Raw genomic sequence first — 12,599 nt, forward strand, 5'->3', positions numbered from 1 at the left:
AGGTCTAAGGAAATGTTTAGGGCTTTAGGTGTATGTGGAATGGAGTGGGGAGTGGTTGGAATGGCTGCAATGGAGGAGAGAATGCTGGAAAACTGGAGTGAATATGCACGGCACAAAATGGCTGTTTTGTGTTGGTGTGTTGTGTGATTGATTTGTGGTGAATGGAATGAATTGTATGAATGCATTGCATGGTTTTATAGGGAGAGAATGGATGGGAGAACATGTGAATGGTAGCTAGGAATGATTAAAGAAGGGAATGCATGTGAAATGACAACTAGATTGGTTGGTGGAAATCTGAAAATGCAAATGGAAATGCTGGAAATGCTAGGTACCCCACGACAAGGAATGGTTTGGTGTGCATGTGGCTGCAATGTTTGTTGGGAAAGCATGTGGATACAAGCTAGGGTGAATGATTAAGAATGCATGTGGATTAAAGAGGGAATATGGAAGTGAATGTGCAGAAAATGATAGGATGAATGCATGTGGCTGAAATTGGTGGGTTATGCATGGGTTAGGCCCTTTGTTTTATGTCCTAAGGTGCATACAAGGCCTTCAATTTCATCCAACACTTGGGCTCCAAGCATAAGCTATCCATCCTTAGCCCAATAGTGCTCCAAAAGGCCCCAAAACACTCCACAATGCATCATTTCGTCAAACACGTCTTATGATCCTGAAAACACACAAAAGAAACATAAAGGACTAAAATAACTAAAGAAACATAACGTAAATGTACGAGAACAAGCCATTTAAGTCGCATGAATATGCTCCTATCAGTACCCTAAGACACAAACAAACACACAAAAACAACTCCAAAAAGATTTTTTTCAAAATTTTCGTATTTTCTGTTTAAGACACATGAAAACACTTCAAAACACACTAAAAACACTTAAAACAGTGAGAAACAACATTAGAAGTGATAGGTGATAAAATCCCCGCGAAAATCATGCAAAAACAGCTTGTTTACCCCCACCCCCCACACTTAAACTAAACATTGTCCTCAATGTTTCAAACGAAAACTGACACTCAAACAATCAAACAACACAAACTAACAAACATAACTATCATGGCAAATTAAAAGCAATAAAGAGTAGGGGTTTAGGAACGCAAATCTGGTTGTGGAGTGTTGGATAGTCCTAGGTCTTCTTTATTTGACGCATGGGTTGCCTCCCAAGAAGCGCTTGATTTAACATCTTCCAGCCGGACAATGCCTCTCTTTAAACTTCATTGGAGCCCATGGCATGGAGTGGATCTTTGAATGGAAGGTGATACTTGAAATGATCCGGTAATGGTTTAAATTCAAGATTGGGTGCCTGAATCATCAACAACCTATTAGTATAAAATGAAATTGAAATTGGAGGAGGTGGCTTACCTATGTACTCCAACAAGAACTCAAGGATAAACACCACTTCTTTAAAAGTTTCAGGAACTTTGCACTCGGCCATATTTGGTGTGAGGATTGTTCCTTGTCCTATGTCATAAAATCTAACTTCTTTGGGGTTGGTTGTCTCAAGAACATCCTCTTTGATGAATTCTTGATATTCCCCAGCCACTTCTTTCTCTTGAATCATTCTTGTTGTTGTACAAAGTCCTTTGAACAATTCAACACATTCTGGAACTTGATTTCTTTGCACCTTTGGAAGGGTTTCCAAGATGTCTTTTTCACTCTCTTCTTCCTTGGAAATCATGAACCTATAAGGAATAGGGACAGTTGGTGGAATGGGGTTAGAAAGAATTGAATTTGGAACAACCTTACCTGAATTAGATGGCGTAGGAGCCTTAGAAGGCTGCGGCAAGGGGTGTTCTTCCCTTGTTGTGATCTTGTCCACCTCCTTTTCTTCTTCCAGCAGCTCTATACTACTTCCCAAGGTGATAGTTTCAGCGATTTCAAAATCTCCCGTTGAATTTACAATAGTTGAGTTAAAGAGTTCACTTTGTTCTTGAATTTGCCCCATGAATTCTGTAATCTCTCCAAATTGATTTTTCAATTCCCTTATCTCCTTAGCTTGGTTTTGTAAGCCCTGTGTCAAAGAAATTAGTACATCAAGAATTTTATCATTATCCATGCACATACTTGAATTCGATTGGAATTGTTGTGGGGGGAGGCTGATGTGGCTACATAGGGTTTGAATAAAACTCCTCAGATGGTTGCCAATATCCTTCTTGTTGAACTTGTTGAGGTTCCCTCCACATAAAATTTGAATCATCTCTCCAATTTGAATTGTAAGTATTGGAAAACAGGTTGTTCCATAATTGATTATGGCCTCGAAAACCCCAAGCATTGATATTATCCCAACCTCCATTCTCAATTAATTGAGGTTGTTGATTAGTTTGATATTCTTGCCTATATAACACACCAAATGTAGGGACACTTTGCATTGTGGTCCTTTCGATATGTTGTGACAAAAGAGAAGTAAGATTCGCCATTTGTGCTTGAGTATTAGCAATTGCCATGTCTTGCTTCTCTGGTACCTAAAATCAACAAAGCAAAACAAAATAAAAATCAGAAAGTACAACTAAAATACATGAACAGCAACAAAGGGGATTAGCAAAGTTGCTAATCCCCAGCAACGGCGCCAAAAATTTGATGTGTTATATAATAGCACTCAAATTAAACCCTCTTGTTGACAATTGTAGTAAAGATGCAAGTAGGGATCGTTCTAGGCCTGGGATTAGGAGGGATTGCTAATCTACTCTAAACTGACTTAAAAACACAAAACGAAACTTAAAAACACTTAACTAGACTCAAAGAACTCAAAACAAACTAAAAAGACTCAAAACAGTGCAAAACAATCAAATAGACTCAAACTAGACTCTAAAGGGTGATTTGGACGAATTCTAACTTTAACTTGACTCAAAACACTTAAAAAACACAAATTGGACAGATTCTAGCTAATTTGACACAACAAAGTAAATGGCATTGGGTTTTTGACGAATTTGAAGTAAAAACAAACAGATTTAAAGACTTAAACAACTTTGGACGAATTTAGGGAAAACTATGGGTGAATAAGCTAGCTAGAGGGTCCTTCTCCACACATGACACACTTGCATTCAAATCAATTTCCAGTTGCTTTTCCAATAAACCATAAGCCTGAACACCCCAGATTAACCATGAATAGCACTAATTAACCCTCAGATTTTCCTTAAGTCATTGAATTGGATGGGATACGCATCGTCAACCAAATTATTCTTCAATAATTCCCTACATAAACAGCATAATAGAGATACAATCAAAGATCATTAAGCTTTGTGAAAATCATAAGCATTGACAAAGAATTCGTAACTATGAACAGCATGATACTCTTACTAGGAATTTAACTTAACATGATCATGACTAGCAACCTCCACTACTTGTGAATATAAGTTCATAACGATTATGTGAAACTCCCTTATATTCTAGCATCAAATTCATGCATACAACTAAGTAGGCCTCCTTAATCAACATACAAGAATAAGTTATCAATCAATCAGTTAAGTAAATTGCATCCACAATTTATGAAATCACAACTGGAGGTAATCAATTCATATTGCAAATATAATCATGGTTTCAAAGTCTCCTCTAACTAAAACAAAATTAGTTCCTCATGTTCACAATTAAACAAAGAAAACTTAAATTAAACATTGAAAACAAAGATTGAATACACCTAGAAACGCTCCAAAAATCTAATCTTGAATGGCAGGCATGGCTCCAAGGGGTATTCTCTCCTTTTTCCTTGCAAAATTGCAGCACAAGGGTGTTTGGGTATGAAATTAGGTTGTGGTGGATGGATGGTGCGAATTCTGGTGGTAGAGGATATATTATTCCCCCTAGGGATTTGCGGCATTAACATTTATGAAAAGGCAAGGCATTAATTAAATGTTTTAGGAAAGATTTGGACTCTAAATCCTCAAGGAAAAAGGGTAATTAAATCAGAATCCAAAGAGGAAAAGGGAAGGGAAGTTGTGGCAGCACCTAGAGAGAATGGGAAAGGTGTTTTGCACGGCAAGGAATGGGAAAGTAAAAGGGATATGCGCTGCATGCCCTTTAGGGACGGGATTAGGGCTTTTAGAACTTATATTTAAGTGTCCTAAATTAATTAGGAAGCCTCTTTGCAGCTGGAACTTAAGTAGGAAAAAAATTAGGATTGACTAAGTCAAAATAAGGAGTTTGACTCATGTTTCCTTCTTTGTAGCTGATTCCTTTTCTTTCAAGTCTTGAATCAATTTCTTCCATCTCTTTAGCAGATTCCTAGCCTCCTTTGGTCTTCAATTTCGTCCATCCACCTTGCTCCAAGCATGTACTATCCATTTCAAGCCCAAAACTGCTCCAACATGCACTTTCTTGCTGCTTTAGCCCTTTGGACCTACAAACACACGAAAATAGCTTAAAATACTAAAATAACTAAGAACTAACTAAGTAAGTGCAAGGAATTAAACTAACGAAGTCGCATAAATATGTTCCTATCAAGTAGTGGTCGTGCAATGTCGGTTCCCTTAAGCTTTCGATCCAACCCATGTAGCGAGCTTTAGGTCAATGACTCCCAAACCACAAAGGCATTAAGGTACTAGGTGTAGAACACCCCTAAGGACTTATTAACCCAAGCTGAAAAAGTTACGAAACCAACTAACCACCCTGCCCCATGCCAAAACTCTACTGTTTGACGTGAAAATCACTACAGATTAAACAAGACTGGCTCGGTTACTAGACAAAGCCTTAGGTGAAACAATTATTACTTTATTCATAACAAGAACTAACTTTACTTAAAACAAAAATTAAAAATAAACTTAGACTAAAAGTAAGTGTTTCAATCTTACTGTCACATCCCGGCCCGGGGCGGATCACTTCTCGGGCCTGCTCCACCACCTCAGCACGATATTGTCCGCTTTGGGCTTACCATTCCCTCATGGTTTTGTTTTTGGGAACTCACGAGCAACTTCCTAGTGGGTCACTCATCATGGGATTGCTCTAGCCCCCTTCTCGCTTAACTTGGGAGTTCCTACAGAACCCGAAGCCAGTTAGCTCCCAAAAAGCCTCGTGCTAGGTAGGGATGAGAATATACATTTAAGGATCACTCCCCTGGGCGATGTGGGATGTCACAATCCACCCCCCTTAGGGGCCCGACGTCCTCATCAGCACACCACGGCCAAGGTTAGGCTCTAATACCAAATTGTCACATCCCGCCCTGGGGCATATCACTTCCCGAGCTCGTTTTACCACCGTAGCACGATATTGTCCGTTTTGGGCTTACCATTCCTTCACGGTTTTGTTTTTGGGAACTCACGAGCAACTTCCCAGTGAGTCACCCATCATGGGATTGCTCTAGCCCCCTTCTCGGTTAACTTCGGAGTTCCTACGGAACCCGAAGCTAGTGAGCTCCCAAAAGGCCTCGTGCTAGGTAGGGATGAGAATATACATTTAAGGATCACTCCCCTGGGCGATGTGGGATGTCACATTACTCCCCACAAACCATGTCGATGTGAATGTGTAAATTTCAAAGTATAATTCATGAATTAGTGTCTAAGCAATGATAAATAGAAAACACTCTACTGTGGGATTAATCTTCATCATGTCCATTTGCTCTAATGTTTAAAATATTCTATGGATATTAACTTAAAAAGAATGAAAATTTTTAAATTAAAATCCTAAAATTTACTTTCCCACCCCCAAACTTATATCACACATTGTCCCCAAGGTGTGGAAACAAAATGGAAACTAAAAGAACAATATAATAAAACACGAAAACTCTAACTGACACTAAAAATAACTAACAAAACTATAAGAAGAAAATAAAATAGAATAAAATATAAAACAGAACGAAACTAAAGGAAATAGAGACAGCTGGGCGTGAATTGGAAATCATCATGGCGTAACAAACTTTGGGCCTTGAAAAACTACACACGTGGCCGATTGAATAGCCGTTGGGTTTGACACCCATCCTCCAAACAAAGGTCTAAGAAACAATAGCCCATTATGGTAAGGAGATGCAGCTTGATGGTAATGTGATGTAGCTAGCATGCCATGTTTATGATAGTGGTTGCTGATTCCCCATTTCTCAACATTGGATTCCCCGCAAGTGCCCTCGAGCCCAGAGCCAATGCCTCTCCATATCTTTAATTCAAAGGAGGCAAATTCTCTGTCCTTCCACTTCCTGTACCCTCCTGTTTTGTGTGGTCACGATTAAGCCACATCAACATTTTATATTGTTTTTTTTATAGGGATAATAAGACAAAAAGGTATAGTAATATAAAATGTTGATGTGGCTTAATCGTGACCACACAAACAGGAAGGCACGAGAAGTGGGAGGGTAGAAAATCTGCCTCCTAATTCAAAACACCCATTGCCGAACAAGCATGGGAAACACTAGCCTTTTACACGTGTCACACATCAAAGCATTGAGCTCCTTAAGATCCTAAATGAACGGCCAGATCGCTCTCACCTTTCTGAATGCTTTGTAAACCCCAAGTCGGATTTAAAATGTGCGTAAGGTGCGCATGGAACTGGCATCCGAACAGTAGAACACAAAAGAAATAGTTGAAACCCGCATAGATCTGAGCATAAGAAAGGTACAAACCCATGTATTAAAATGTTGAATCCCGAACGGTAATGATGTGGTGCAATGTCAGTTTAACTCACTGTATTGCTTTCTGTGTCTAGGAAGCACGGATTGAATTGATAACTGAGAGAAACAAACACTCAAGTTGCAAATCCAGCGAGTCACAAAGGAAAAATTAACGGTCAAGCTCCTGTAACTGCAACAAGTATAAAACTCATCTCTCTGTTCTTATTATGCTTAGCATGTATGTATGCATTTTTGTTGTGATATTATTGGCTAATATATGGTCCATTTCCACTATAACTCATGCACCTGATTACTGTGTTGTAGGAAATAACCCAGATTGGCAAAGGCAGCATGATGTCAAAGCCCAAAGACCAAACAAGTGGCCCACACTGAAGAATGGTCGCGCAGCAAAACAAAAAGGTATAACTTCCCATCTCTTCTATGTGAATCATAGATGTGGTTGATGTTGATGTTCTTGTTTGTCTTGTTTGCTATTTGCAAAAACCCAAGTGTTGAAATCAGAGATAGAATGTTTAAAATAATATCGGTAAACCAAAAAGAAAACAAGTAAAAACAAATACTAATAATAATTTTTTATTTTTTATTTTTTTTATTTTTTATTTTTGTATTTCTTTTTCTGTGTTTTTTTAATTAACATTAAATGACAGCCTAGGAATTTAAATGCAGCTAAAAATTGAAAGTAATGAAATAAAAATGAAAGAAAGTAAAGAAAAAGTTAGAGAGTTGGGTTGTCTCCTAATAAGCACTTTATTTTAAGTCTATAGCTAGACGTCGCAGAATCCTAGTGGTCAGATCTCTGGTTCCTTCAAAGTCAGTGACTCGCATGCACTAAACTTCCTTAGGAATGGCTTTAGTAGATACCTCTTGACCTTGAGCACACAACCCCTGCTCTTTGGTTCAATGTCCACGTTACCATTTTGAAAAACCTACTTAACCGTATAAGGTCCTTTCCACCAAGACTCTTGCCTCCCTGGAATTAACTTGAACCAGAATTTAACAACCACACCTTTCTACCAAGCTGTATTATCTTAAAATTTGGGTTGCCTGGCAACGTTCCATGTTTTTTCTTAATGTTAATTGGCTAGTCATCATGTAGCGCTCTTTGTTGCTATGGTTTAGGACTTATGCAATCACGAGTCAAATTCGGAGGCTTTATGGACAAATGGTCAATTGATGATCTGCTCATAAATTTGGCACGAGATAAACCATCTAGTGCATCAACACGGATGCATACTTGCTTATCACCTGAATGTATGCTTGCTTCAAACAACCTAAAAACAACCGTTTGATCTTCGACCCTAAATGTTAGTATTCCGGCTTCAACATCAATAAGAGTCTGGGCTATTGCAAGGAATGGGCAGCCCAAAATGATAGGTGTTGTCAAATCCTCATCATGTCCAACACCAGAAAATCAACTGGTAAATATAAATTATCAACCTTAACAATAACATCTTCAATGACTACTTTAGGATAAGTAATTGAACGGTCAACCAATTGAATAATGTTGGAGGTTGGTTTTAGCTCACCTCCACCTAAACGTTTAAAAATAGAATAAGGCATTAAGTTTACATTAGCACCTAAATCAATTAAAGCACTACTAAAATTACAATTTCCAATGGTGCAAGAGAAAACTTCCTGGGTCTTTCTTCTTTGGAGGCAATTTATGTAATAACATCGCGCTACATTGTTCCTTTAAAATCACTTTTTCGGAATCCTTAAGCTTCTTTTTCTATGTGCAAACGTCCTTCAAACACTTGGCATAAGATGGAATGTTATTAATTGCTTCAATTAATGGTAGATTAATCTGAACTTTAGCCAAAGTCTTCATAAAATCTATAAACTGTTGATCTTTAGCTTTAGGCTTCAACCCTTCAGGATAAGGCATTGGAGACATATAAACTCGCTCAGAAATTTGTTTTGGGACAATTTCTGCATCGGCCAAGTCCTGTTTTGCTGCAAAATTGGCAGGTTCTGTTGCTATTTCTGTAGTTTCTCCAGAATTTTGCACTGCTGACTGATCTTTCGTACAATTTTCACGATTGTCATAACTTTTACTGCGCCATAAAGTTTGTATAGCGTTGCATTCTTCTCTTCCTCTTGGATTAGGTACTATTTGACTAGGAAATGTGCCGGATGCTCTTTCTGAAACCTGCAACGCAATCTGCTCAATTTGTTGTTCCATATTTTTCATTGTTGCATGAATATTTTGGATTTCTTGATTGGTCTGTTCAAATCTTGCATTTGTAGTAGTTGCTAATTTTTCAATTGCAATCTCTCAATCAGCTTTAGGTGCAGTAGGTTGTTGTACGTGTTGTTGAAATTGTGGTTTAGCATGTTGATCTCTATCCCACTTTAAATTAGGATGATCTGTCCAACCCGGGTTGTAGAAATTTGAATACAGGTCATTTCAGGGTCGCTGAAAATTATTAAATGCATTAACCTGTTACGTTGTAAACTCCGAATAAACATCTTTATGTGGACAACTCAAAAAATCATGAGTTGTCATGCTGCAAATGTTGCAAGCAGCTGGTAAGGGCTGCTATACAACAACCTATGAACCTGGAATTCTTTGAACCGTTCCCACGCCTCATGAAACTCTTAATTTAGTTTTTGGGCAAAAGATAAAATTTGAGTTCTCATGTCAAGAGTCTTTGAAGCTGGATAATACTTGCTTAAAAAAATTTCACTGAGTTGGGCCCACGTACTAATGCTTCCAGATGGAAGACTGAGGAGCCACCAACTTGCTTGATCTTTCAGAGTGTTTGGAAACAAACGAAGCTTAATAGATTCGGCTAAAAATCCTCACACCAAAATATTCTTACATCCCATTAAAAATTATGCAATGTGCATGTTAGGATCGTCAGTTGAAAACCGATGAAATGTAGATAGAATATTCAATATGTGCTGTTTTATTTCGAATGTAGACCCTTCCTCCACTTCTAGATAAGTAATGCAACTTGGTATGTTAGTGGCATGAGCTGTTAATGAATTCCCCAAAGGTTGACCAGCCTCTGGAATAACAAAAGCCATTGTTGTTTTACTGTGCAGATCCCCAGAAAATAAAGACTGTAGAAAAGTCCCCTGCAATGAAGGAACCCACTGCAAATTTTTCTCCCTGCGTCTCCTCCTTAAAATCTGCTCAGGTTCTGGATCAAATGGAAATAATTTCTGCACTGCTGATCGTGTACTGACCATGCATAGATTGTCTCTTTAATCTGCACCGCTGTATTGCGGTAATCTATAGAAAAATAATAAAAACGAAATTATATTTTATTTTTTTATTTTTTATTACACGCGCGCGCGCGCACACACACACACACATATATATATAGCAACAACTAACTGAAAGTTTGATTAGAATGAATTATTTTAAATAATCCCCGGCAACGACACCAATTTCTTGATAGGGATTTTACCACACACGCACAAGAGTTAAAAACTCCTATATTACTTGCAAGAATGACAAGGTTATTGTAGTATAAACGGTTCTCGCAAGGTCATTCTCCACAAAAATTATTAAATAATTCGAAGCAAATCAAATTCCAATTAATTATTGTAAAGGAGAAAGTTGAGGTAATTGATTTTTATGACCTAATTTAATAGGGGTTTGCTATCCACACACCACATTTTACTTCTAACACACCCCTAGATAATTTATGTCTGTTGATCTTCATCAATTCATATGATCCGACGATCGAAAATTAAAAAGGTGTGTGAGAAGCAAAATGGGGTGTGTGGATATCACACCCCATTTAATAAAATGAATTTAACTAATAAAAATAAGACAATCTGCAATATTAAAGCTGAAGGAAACAAAACAGTTTTGTAGAAATCTAATTAAGAAAACACTAAGGATCTGCCGTCACTTTAACAATCCTATATAGTTTGTCCAATTACTTACAACCTAAACATGCATATTTCGAAGGTTAGGTGTTCCTAATATATGCCTACTTGGACCCCCAACATAGAGCGTATATCAAACATACAATCCGTCTGCGGTATTCAGATCAAATCTAAACATGCATGACTTATTAAGTTTTGTGAAACCTTTTGAAAAATCATGCAACCCTTAAGATGTGACATTCATCTTAAGTGAACTTCCACATATTAACCACAAGAAACCTTCGTCAATTTCAGCGACCAACCTCCAACCAAAAATGCATCAAATTACTTTTCTAAACATCCTAATGGTGATCAAGCATTAAAACAATTAGATAGTTTAAACCAGTGATTAATAATTCGAAAACCTGCATGCATATAATCATAAGCAAATTGAAGAGAAACTACATATTCTCGCTAAGGCTCGTGGTCTCACCCTAGCAAAAAGAGAATTAGTTACACATATTCATAATAAAAATCATAAAGTTCTTTATTGAAATAATAGAAGATCGAAAACACCTAGAATGGAAGTAGTATGAAAATCTCTACGCTTGGCCAATTTCCTCTCTTGAAGAACGCATGGAGAAGAAGTTCCAAGAATAAAGCCGGCCAAACTTATTTAACCTAGCAGAAATTAAATCCTCCTAATAAAAGGTCTTCCAATCCAGTTAGTAAACTAAATACTAAAATAAAATAGGAAACATAACCTTAAATTAAATGGTAAAATTCACCTAAAATCTGAACAGCCACATTTTGGACCCCGAAAACTGGCCCATGATAGTTGGACCTAAGGTTTGGAATATTCTGAACACTTCTCTAGAAGGCCACGAACCTATCAGAGGTCATCTCTGGCTCCAAAAAGGCAATTTAAACCCAGAAACGTTATTTTCTAGCATTGCGTACTGCTCTTTTATTCCGTCGCCAGAAAAATCCCAAATTTTGACACGAACACGTCAAGAGACACACGAATGTTGAATCACTCCAAAATTCATTTGTTTGATCATGTTTTGCTCCAGAGGAAGTCAGCTGTCCTATATTGAAAATATAAATTAAAGTATCAAAATTCTAACAAAATGATTACCAAAACATACTAAGACGTAAAATATTTAATATGAAATTGACTCATCACCCCCTGAAATCTCCGGTGGGTTGTTAGGAAAATTAAACTTGGCGGCGATTGCGGCAAGGCCAAGATGTGGGAAGATGAATCCCGGCGAACGTCCTCGTGGCCCACTACTGCATGAAAGATCGCGCAACTCCAGCTCGATAGCGGAGAGTGAGAGCGGGAAGAGGAGAAGGAGCGGGAGCAGCCATGGAGGCGACCGGAGGGTGTACGCGAACATAGGGGCGGGCAGAGATATTGGGAAAAGGGAGCCTGAGGACGATGTACAGAGTGGTGCTGGATGACGGCAGATGCAGATGCAGTGAAATCGAGGAGATTGCGGGTCGCTTGTTACAGATTGTAGTCAAACCGGGAAGAGAGAGAGAGAGAGAGAGAGAGAGAGAGAGAGAGGTGGTCAGCGGTGATAGGAGAGTGGGGATGGTATATATCGGCGGTGGCTGTGAGGGAGGAGTTGGGGAAGGAGGAAATGGGAACTAGGAACTGGAAAGTTGGGCGTAGGATTTAAGGGGTAGGGCCAATATTTTTTTTATTTTTTATATTTACATTTTAATTTTATGTAAACAAATTTTATTTCCACTTCCGCAAAATATAAACCTTTTATTTACTTCGTCATCACTGAACGGTTAAGTTGACGGTTTAGTTAACGGATGTATGAAATTATAATGAAATGTTAAACAATGTATAAAATTGAAATGTTTTAAAGGTGTTGTATGAAATTGCAATTACACCTGAACCTGAAGGGATAAATTGTAATTTAACCAAAAGAATAAGATTGTTTTGCCACTAAAATTATAACTAATTATGACAAGTTTCACTGTAAATGGTGATTTTTGAGTTTGAATCATTTTCTTTTGGGAGATGGTTTATGGTTGTGGTTATTAGATAAAATAGTACGATGGTTAGGAATTTTCTCTAATACTGTAGAGTATCGGATATTTTAGGTTTTTTAACTTTTAGATTTTTAGTTAAAAGCACATAAAATAATATTCAAACGGTTAAAGAAACTTAGAGTATTCTATACTTCTAGAACACTAGAGATT

Source organism: Pyrus communis, chromosome 6, assembly GCF_041283825.1.
Source record: "Pyrus communis isolate YQ-2024b chromosome 6, ASM4128382v1, whole genome shotgun sequence".
NCBI lineage: Eukaryota > Viridiplantae > Streptophyta > Magnoliopsida > Rosales > Rosaceae > Pyrus > Pyrus communis.